The 10,728-nt window shown below is 41.3% G+C and overlaps 1 pseudogene; it reads right to left on the bottom strand.

Annotated features, from left to right (window-relative positions):
• Positions 1-1,939: 1,939 nt before the first annotated feature.
• Positions 1,940-10,728, bottom strand: part of LOC119884928 — a 66,254-nt pseudogene continuing 57,465 nt past the window's right edge.

A 10,728-nucleotide genomic window follows, 5' to 3' on the forward strand; every position in this document is an offset into this window, starting at 1 on the left:
AACGAGTGGTTATTTCAGTCAAAGTTGCTCTTCTATCAGCTTGAATCGGTCGGCCCATTCTCCTCTGACCTCTAGCATCAACGAGGCATTTTTACCCACAGGACTGCCGCATACTGGATGTTTTTCCCTTTTCACACCATTCTTTGTAAACCCTAGAAATGGTTGTGCGTGAAAATCCCAGTAACTGAGCAGATTGTGAAATACTCAGACCGGCCCGTCTGGCACCAACAACCATGCCACGCTCAAAATTGCTTTCTTTCCCATTCTGACGTTCAGTTTGGAGTTCAGGAGATTGTCTTGACCAGGACCACACCCCTAAATGCATTGAAGCAACTGCCATGTGATTGGTTGATTAGATAATTGCATTAATGAGAAATTGAACAGGTGTTCCTAATAATCCTTTAGGTGAGTGTACTTTCCTAGCTCAAATTTCCATTTCACCTTAGTCATGTCATGTTACTATGGTATACTTTAGTTTTTTCTCTTTGAAGCACATTGAGTCTACACTGCTTGACTTGCTGTATGAAATGTGCTGTACAAATAAACGTAACTAATTACCATAAAAGGAGAATCTTTTTCTTTAGTTTTAATTGTGTCACATTCAGGGGTGTTTTTAGGATCTTGAAACATTGGGGGCTTAACCCAGCCCATAAAACTTCATATCTTCACATAATAATTGACCTCCACCCCCCCAAAGTTAAGTCTGTAAAGCAGTAAAGCAACAGTAAACATCCTCTACTTATACGGCACAACAAAACTCACAACAACACTAATAACTGTCTTATTTTGATGTTGCTAAATTGGAATGTCATGTGTCTAATTATAATAATATAACAACAAAACTGCGATAGTATGAACAGGGGGGTCATGGGGGTACTCCCACAGAAAATTGTGAGTGTTAAACACTTAGTGTCCTGCATTCTGGTGTTTTCCTGCATCAGTTTCTGGCTTTTCTGCATCAATTTATTGTGGAAATTATTTATGTAAAGGGACACACAAATTCAGGTAGCAGCAGGGGGCTGAAGATGAATCCGTTTTCACTATTTCACTTAAATGACTTGAAGGCTGGCAATTCTGCCTTTAGATGTTATGACTGATTACTCTTGGATTACTCGGTTGATCGTCCTTGTTGCTGAATTGGGGTGAGTATTTAAGAACATTTTGATATTTTATGACCTTGTAACTGATTATTTTACATGCCACGGATTCTGCAACCCGTTGCACCACTACTATCCATGGTAGTGTGGGGATTTAATTCTTTTGTGCAGTTTTGTTGTGCAGGATAACAGCCCCTATGTGTCCACATGAGGAAAGGTCAAGATAGGCTATCAGAGTAAAAATGGACTGTCTATTGCATTAGACTAGGCAACTTGATGAGTTTGTTTTTTTTAAGTAGCCCATTAAAATATTCCTGCAAATGCAGTTGTAGTGGCTATTTGTCCATAAACTTAAACAAAAACAAATAATAACAAACTTCTCAAATGGCCACTTGAGGCTACGTCATGGTTAGGCTTTACGCAGGTTCAGAGGTACCAAAGCAAAGTGATGTCCATAACAAGATTGAGTTTGAGGAGGTTTATTCACACACATAAGCAAGCTTACAGACATTTCTGCTGCCTCTCTCACGCTGGTAAAAAACCATATGCCCTCGTGCCTGCAGCACCTCTCACCTTGACCTACTTATGCAAATGAACAAAACATCATGTGACCAACAAACGACAATACAAGTAAAGCATAAATACAAAATAAACCAAATTAACAAGAAAAGAAAAGAAATAAATTAGGCTATAAATTAACTCAAACCCAAAATAAACAAAAATAAGGATATAGCTCCAACAACCCAGCCCCTAATTGTAACGGTACTTTACCCACAATTAACCTTAGCTTTAACACAAAGGAGCTATTTTCTAATTGTAGCTTAAACATTAAACTGGAATCTTCACATCTTCAGATTCTCCATATCTGAAAGAAACAAACAGATGGAAGACAGAGATAGGAGAAAGAATGAGTCGTATAGTCAATTATTAGCCTCCAAGAGAAGACAGAGCTTGGTTATTGGCCTGTCCAGGATGCTGATCTTCGTTTGGACCTTCACAGAGCGAACCAGTCCTCTAGAGTCAGCTGTGGTGCTTAGAACTCTGCCCATCATCCATGAGCCTCTTGGAGCTGTGGCATCAGCGATTACGACAATATCTCCTGGAATAAAGTTTCTCTTTTGCTTCGTCCATTTTTGCCTTTCTTGCATTACAAGCAAATACTCTGCTGTCCACCTTTTCCAGAAAAGTTCCGCAACGTACTGCACTTGCCTCCATCTCCTCTTAATGTACAGATCAGATTTCTCGAACAGACCTAATGGCAGAATGGGCTTGCCTTTTAACGGGAGAATGTGATTTGGAGTAAGCGCTTCTAAATCATTGGGATCTTCTGAAGCCTTAGTTATTGGCCGGTCATTGAGTATCACTTCCACCTCGCAAAACAGCGTTTGCAGACCTTCCTCGTCCAGCAGTTGATGTCCAACAACAGAGGTAAGTACACTGCGCACAGAGCGAATCAGACGCTCCCAAACGCCACCTTGGTGAGATGCAGCTGGGGTGTTAAAACTCCACGTCATTCCTTCCTGCACAAAAGTCCTTTCAATTTTAGAGTGATTTAAAGCGGCCAATGCTTGCCTCAGGTCCTCCTTCGCACCAACAAAATTTGTGCCGTTATCTGACCTTACACTTGTCACAGGTCCTCTTCTGCAGATAAATCTTCGCACAGCATTGATGCAGGAGTCCGTGTCGAGGGAATGTGCCACCTCAAGATGTACTGCGCGGCTACTCATACAGGTAAATATCACTCCATATCGCTTCAGCACAGTTCTACCTCTCCTCACCTCCAATGGTCCAAAATAGTCCACTCCCGCATTTGTAAAGGGTGCGTTATCAGGCACAACTCGTTCCTCCGGTAAGTCGGACATCTTCTGTTCTCCAAGCTTTCCTCTGTACCTTCTGCACACTGTACATTGTGAGAGAATCTTCCTGGCCGCAGAGTTGGCATTTATGATCCAATACTTCTGTCTCAATCTGTGCAGCATGTGATTGCGTCCAGCATGTCCAAGTTGGCAATGGATGTAACGCAAAATGAGCTGGGAAACATTCAAATCCTTTGACAGAATCACAGGATGCTTTACCTCCCACGGCAGTGCTGATTTAAACAGACGTCCACCAACTCTGAGGATGCCATCTTCGATGAAGGGGTCGAGGCGATACAGAGGACTGTCTTTAAAAACAGTCTTTGGGTCATGTTCTAGTGAGGAAATTTCAGTACTGAATCTTTGGTTTTGTGCAAACTGAATTATTGCCTTTCCAGCTTCCTCCAAGCGCTCTGGTGTCAAGCTGGATTTTCCAAGTGCGGCTTTGAATTTTTTATCTCCTTTTCCACATTCTCATTCTGGTTGACCACATATTCTTTCTTTCAGCTCCAACAGCCAGGCCACTGATGTTTTAAGGTTTCTCCAGGATGAAAAATAGTGAATGAGCTGACTGAGAGGATTGTCACTGTGTATTGTAACAACATTCACCTTAAGTTCCCTTTTCACCTCTGCATCATCAGATGGAATGGAAGAGGAGTCCAAGTCGAGTTTCGGCCACCTGGTGGGGGGCAAGTGCAAAAAGTCCGGTCCTTTTAGCCATTTTCCTTTCCCAAACTCTTGAGCTCTTAGTCCTCGAGAAGCTTCATCTGCAGGATTGTCTTTGGTGTTTACATACCTCCACTGATCTTTGTCTGTGGATTCTCTTATGGTACTGACACGATTGGCAACATATGTGTGAAAGCGCTTTGTTTCATTGAAGATGTACTTGAGAACAGTAGTGCTATCGGTCCAAAAAACTGACCTTTGCAATGGCAACTGTAGCCCTTTCAACAGCATTGTGTTCACTCGAACAGCAAGCACAGCTGCAGCAAGATCAAGGCGTAGAATGGTCAGTTGCTTTAGAGGAGCGACACGAGCCTTGCCTGTGATAAATGAAACATGCACATTGTCAGTGCTCTCCAATCTCAAGTATGAAACAGTGCCATATCCTGTTTGACTAGCATCAAAAATGACGCAGTTCTGCTTTCACTTGTGTTCCAAAGTTTTTGGGTTTAATGCACTGTTCCACTTTAAATCCACTCATATGCTGAAGTTCAGAGAGCCACTCAGACCAATGTTCGGAGACATCACGGGGAACTGGCTCATCCCATTTGAAGTTCATTCTGCACAACTCCTGTAACAGTAACTTGGCAGGGATTATGAAAGGAGACAGAAAACCCAGCGGGTCGTAAAGAGAGCTCACCACAGAAAGGATGCCCCTCCTAGTGTGTGGACGTTCCTGCACTGCAGTCCTGAAGCTGAACGTATCTCCTTGAACACACCATTGCATCCCCAGAGCTCTTTCCACAGGGAGTTGGTCCCTGTCCAAATCCATGTTCTCCAAACCCACTGCTCTGATCTTGCTAGGAATAAGTGCAAACACATTTGAGTTATTTGTGACCCACTTTTGGAGATAAAAGCCGCCCTTTTTACAGAGAGATGTTAATCCATGTATGAGCTTCACTGCATCTTCCTCTGTCACAGTGGACTTAAGACAATCATCCACGTAGAAATTTGTCTTAACTGTACGAAGGACATCGGGTGAATATTGCAGTGCATTATCCTCAGCAGTTCTCCTCAGTGCATAGTTTGAGCAGCTTGGAGAGGATACAGCTCCAAACAAATGCACGCACATCCTGTATTCCTCTGGCTCCGCTGTAGCGTCTCTATTGGGCCACCATAGAAAGCGCAAGAAGTTAACGTGCTTATATGGAACCCGGACCTGATGGAACATGGCGTTGATATCAGCCATAACAGCGATGGGCTCTTCTCTAAACCGAAGGAGGACACCAATTAGCGTGTTAGTGAAGTCTGGGCCCTGCAGGAGCTGACTGTTCAATGATATACCTTTGTAAGTACAGCCGCAATCAAACACAACACGCAACTTTCCTTTGGTTGGATGACGTACACCATGGTGGGGAATGTACCACACCTTGTTCCAGAGTGGGCTCATTTGTGGGAACCTTTTCTGCACATCCTTGCTCCAACATGTTGTTAAGGAAATCAACATATTGAGCCTTGAATGAAATATCTCTATTAAATCTCCTCTTCAGGACTTGGAGTCTTTGTAGTGCAATGCAGCGATTATTTGGCAAAACAGGATTATCAACTCTGAAAGGTAAGTCAATGTAATAATGTTCATTGTTAAGCACTGTCGTACTCTCCACAATTTTCATGAATTTATTGTCTTCTCTTGACATCTCAAGTTGTTCATCACTTGTTCTTTCAGTAAAGTCATGATTATACTGTTGCATCAACATACTTTCCAAGTGTTCCACAGATATGTGATTAGCAGTTCCAACAATGCATCCTGATTTGACACCAGTACCTTCAGAGTCTCCAGCACGAAGAGGCCCATTTATGACCCAGCCAACTCTGGTCCTCACTGCATACGGTCCACCACATTGACTGTTTATCAGTTCCCATGGCTCCAAAACTTTAGGAGAGTCGGTTCCAATGAGCAAGTCTACATCTGCATCTACTTCATGTAGCCTAATGCTGCTCAGATACGCCCATTTGGCAACATCATCCTGACATGGCACATTGACTTTAGAGACAGGCATTTTTGTTTGTGTCAGAACAGACGGTAGCTCAATAAAGTCATTGGTGTCAAATCCAGACACCTCCAGACCGGTTACTATAGTAGTGTTGATGGTTTTAGTCTGCCCCATTGTCCTTAACACTACATTACAGTTTTTTCCTGATACTCCCAGCCTTTCAGCCATACTTGTAGTACAGAAGTTACCAGAGCTCCCACGATCCAGGAAAGCATAAGTATGCACAACTTTATTACTTTTCTGACTTTTCACCTGCACAGCCACAATGGAAAAAACAGCAGTATCCTCTTCACCAGCCCCAATATGACCACACGTCTGCTGCTTCCCGGATACAGTGCTCACAGTTTCTTTGGAGGTTATCCTTGTAGTATCCTCCTTCTCCACATGCAGGACAGATTGGTGCTTTCTGTGACACACTTCACAATCCAAACGACTCCTGCAGTCTTTGCTTGTGAGTCCATGTTTCAAGCACCCAAAACAAACGCCCTTCTCCTTTAGAAACTGAATCTTGTCCTGTTGTGTCTTTCTTCTAAACTGAAAGCATTTTTCCAGAGTGCGATTGGTAAGATAGCAGAATATACATTTGAGCTGGTTACTGTGAGCTGTCATGTTTTCCATTTCTTTATGTCCATCCTTTGGTGCATTAATGCTGGTGGCAAATGTACTACTTTTCCTTTTCTGCTTAACTTGCATGGATAGCTTTGTATAGCTGGCTGGAGAAACATCATTAATATTTCCAAACATGGATCTGAAACAATTTTGACTTGTTTTTCAATGAAATTCACAAAATCAACAAACACTGCTCTGCTTCCAGTTTGTTCCAATATGTCACATTTCTCCACTTTTCCCTCAGCTTATATGGGAGTTTCATTAGGATCGTCCTGAGGTTAGCTGGCATGTCCAACTCCTTCATATACTTTATATGATGTACTATATTGGAGCAACCTCGAAGGAACAAAGCAAATGACTGCAAAGCATTAACATCCTCAGGTTTTATTGAGGGCCAGTTGTTGATTTTGTCCATGTAAGCCGAAGAGATTTTATGTTCACTGCCAAAATGTTCAATCAAAAGTGTTTTTGCTCATTGATAACCTGGTTCAGAGGGCATATGCTGACAACTTCTACAATGTCTCTTGGTTGCCCTCTAGTGTACTGTTCTAGGAAGTACAGACAATCACTGAAATTTTGAGTTTTATCCTCAATGCAATTTTCAAAGGCTCTGAGAAAAGATTTGAAATACGGGGATCTCCATCAAATACAGGTATATTTCTCATAGGCAGAGCAGAGGCTGTGTTTTGTTGGACCAACAGCGCGTTATTTCATTTTGACGCTGCATGATGTTCAAAATGTCCGGAGAATTGATGGATGGATTATCGTCACAAACATCTTGCAAACCCGGTGATTGTGTATCTTGCCTTTGAAACACAGGAATGACATTAGGTATGGGTAGTTGTTTTACAACATCTTTGGGTTGAACACCAACAGGGACAGAATTTAACAAGCGACTGGAGGTAGGTTCAGAGCTTTTATTGGTGGGCACATAGCGTTCAGCATTCGGATTTAGTTCATATGTCCCTTGAGTTTCTGACCTTTTCAAGTAAGAATTCATGCCATCTGATGTTTGAGATGCACATCTTGACACTTTAGAGCCACACTTTGAGCTTACTTCCAGAACCTCCAATTCACATTTGTCACCTTTAATTCTGCCTCCAGAGCAAGTTGTTCCTTTTCTCTCCTTAAATGTTCCCGTTTCTTCCGTAAGTCCTCTTGTTCAAGTCGTATTTGTTCCTCCTGATCCTCCAAAATATGCCTTTGTTTTAGAGCAGCCATGCGTTCCTTTAACGCTGCTCTTTCTGCTTGCACTAATATTTTGCAGATGCACTGGATGAAGTCTTTGACAGTTTAGAACCAGCCTTTGAACGCGTTTCAGAACCTTTATTGGATACACTGTCCTCAGGCCCAATATCAGTTGGATTATCAGGTGGTTTAATTGGAAGTTCATATGAATGGCCTGTGTTTGATAACCAACCTTTGACGTCATCAATAAAGCTTGAAAAACACTTTTCTTTTGTTCAAAATATTTATCTTGTTTCTCCTTCTCCTACTGAGGTATGTCCAGTGACACAAATGACAAATTATGTTGTTTTGCCTCATCAACACATATTATTATTTGATCCAAAAGAGACTTGACTGCATCAATATTGTCTGCAGAATGCATCAACTTATCCATCTAATTCATGTACGATTTGGCTCGTCTGCATTGCGCCGATCTCTTTTCCTGACACGTTTGCATAAAAAACATCATTCCTTTAGCAGTAAAACTTGCGCGTCTTCTTGTAGGAAGCGCCGTGTCGCTTGTGGCTTTAGATGCAACGTCAGACATTTTACCCTTTGTTGATGTCGGTCATGTACACACACAGTTGCTTGCAAAGAGTGTGTAAAGCACATACCTTGTGGAACTTTGTTTGTTGCGGTGGTTGCCTTCGTGCACGGAATTGAATGCACGCAGTAGCTGTTGTTGCGCGCGGCTGTGCGCATCACCTGTGAAGGCTTTGGGCCTTTGCGAATTCAAATTGCAGCAAATAATATCCTCCACTCCGTAGTGCAGCTCCAGCGCTCCAGTAGCTTCATCGTTATCCAGTACGGTGTCCAGGGAAATTTTACACTGTCGGGGGTCGTATTATTCGATGTTTGCACTGCATCCAGCCCCTGGCTCCGTCACTCCTAGGCCCTTCCTGTTTGTCTCCCACATCCAGGTGAAAATCCACTTTCGAAACGGCAATTCAGCAAACGACAAGTCCAGTATCCACGCAAACCAACAATATATCCAGGGCAGGTTTTTTACTTAATGTAGTGGCTATTTGTCCATAAACTTAAACAAAAACAAATAATAACAAACTTCTCAAATGGCCACTTGAGGCTACGTCATGGTTAGGCTTTACGCAGGTTCAGAGGTACCAAAGCAAAGTGATGTCCATAACAAGATTGAGTTTGAGGAGGTTTATTCACACACATAAGCAAGCTTACAGACATTTCTGGTGCCTCTCTCACGCTGGTAAAAAAACCATATGCCCTCATGCCTGCAGCACCTCTCACCTTGACCTACTTATGCAAATGAACAAAACATCATGTGACCAACAAACGACAATACAAGTAAAGCATAAATACAAAATAAACCAAATTAACTTTAACAAGAAAAGAAAAGAAATAAATTAGGCTATAAATTAACTCAAACCCAAAATAAACAAAAATAAGAATATAGCTCCAACAGCAGTGAAGAAGCTGATTATCTGTCATTTAGCTGTTTCTACAATTCTATTTCTACAATTACTTTCCTTTTTAAATCTCCATGAAGGTGTTTATAAGATCACTTTAAAATATCACTTTTGCTGCCCAGCCAATTTTTTTTGCCTGTGCCTTTTATTATGGAGATGTAGCCAACCTAACTGCTTGCTTTGCTATAGCACAGGCTGCATACAGAGGAAGCTGTGCGTCGTGCATAAAACCCAACAGAACTATTTAATCCACCATATCTCTCTCTCTCTCTCTCTCTCTCTCTCTCTCTCTCTCTCTGTGCATCTCAAAAAAAAATAACAGCTGGTAGCTGCTGAGTGAAAGATTAGTTTCACTGGCGAGTCTGTTTGGACTCACCCTCGGACATCGCTATAAAACAAATAGGAACCGTATTAAAGAAAATAAACAGGCTTATGTCCAAAGTCAACAACAGGACACTTTTAATACATCTCAATCAATCAACTGCGCACACACAGCCTGGATGAGCTCATTTCAGTTAATGAAGCAAAATGCAGATTACAGACTGGTTAAGTTGTAAAAGGTATGAATGGAAAATGTAGCGAAATTAAGAGTAGGCCTAGATTAGCTGCTCCTACCCCTGCTGCAGACATCATCACTGCTGCCTTCAGCTAGAAGTAACAGCAGCACAAAAGAAAAGTCTGTAATATTGATGCAAGTTGCCTTGAGCAACTTTTTCCCTCCCTTGCTGCTGTTCAGACTCCAACCGGCTTCTCTATCATTAATAAAACTGCTTATCAATTTAGCTGTATGCCTGTGTGAAAATTGTCAATATTTATACTGTTTCTGTATCTTGACTAAGAAGAAAGTTTCCCTGCCAGTCAGTCAGAACTGAAGAAGTCCTTTGGATGAGGGACGAAACGTCTTCCAGTATCTTCAACCAGGTCCAGTTGCCCTTGATTTTAACCTTCGTTGGATAAAGAAAAAAGCTTTGTTTTTTAAATTTAGTGTGGATTGTGTAATCTGTTAAAAAGCCCAACTTCAGATAACTGTAAGAAATGCTTATACTAGATTTCAACTGACAGAACATCCATTGTATCTAAGAAAAACATGTTACCAGGAAAAAAAATTAGTGTTTGACAGATTAAAAAACTGCAGTATATTAAGGTATTTTGTATTTGTAAGATTAATGATATTGGCCACAACAAATAGATAAGTATCAGTCTTTTTAGCAAAGATGAGATGACAGTTATTTAGATATTACATCTAGGATTCTTTGGCAAAAGTCAGTAAAATGCTATAATATAATATGGACTGAATCAATTAGGAAGGAGAGGAGGAAACAGAGATGTTTGTTGAATAAAACCTGCCAATGAGGAGGTTAAGTTGTGGCATTTTTTCCCACCAGAACTGAGTTCAGGCCCAACAAAACGTAGAAAAACGTTTATTTCAACAAAAGGGTGGTGTTTCAAACACCTTGTTGTGTAACAGGTATGGGGGTAAAATGATGCCATAGTTATTGAAAATGAACAGACCATAGGTCACAAATGGATATTACAAGTTGTAAACACAAAACACAATCTAAATAGATTCAAAATCCGCAAACAAACTCCTCATGAAAAAACAAATATAAAACACAATCTACAGATAGATTTAAAATCTTCATTCAAACTCTTTGTGATGCCATGCAGAAATCAGTGATTGTACTTGAGAACCAAAATTTGAGTGAATGAAATGATTTGTCTTGCGCATGAGGGTCATACTGTTGTGTACTGTGTTTGAGTGGCAAGTTGGGTTGTCAGCAAT

The sequence above is a fragment of the Micropterus salmoides genome, unplaced genomic scaffold (genome assembly GCF_014851395.1).
Source record: "Micropterus salmoides isolate LMB-PRFRI ecotype aquatic unplaced genomic scaffold, ASM1485139v1 Ms_hic_scaffold_1, whole genome shotgun sequence".
Classification (NCBI taxonomy): domain Eukaryota; kingdom Metazoa; phylum Chordata; class Actinopteri; order Centrarchiformes; family Centrarchidae; genus Micropterus; species Micropterus salmoides.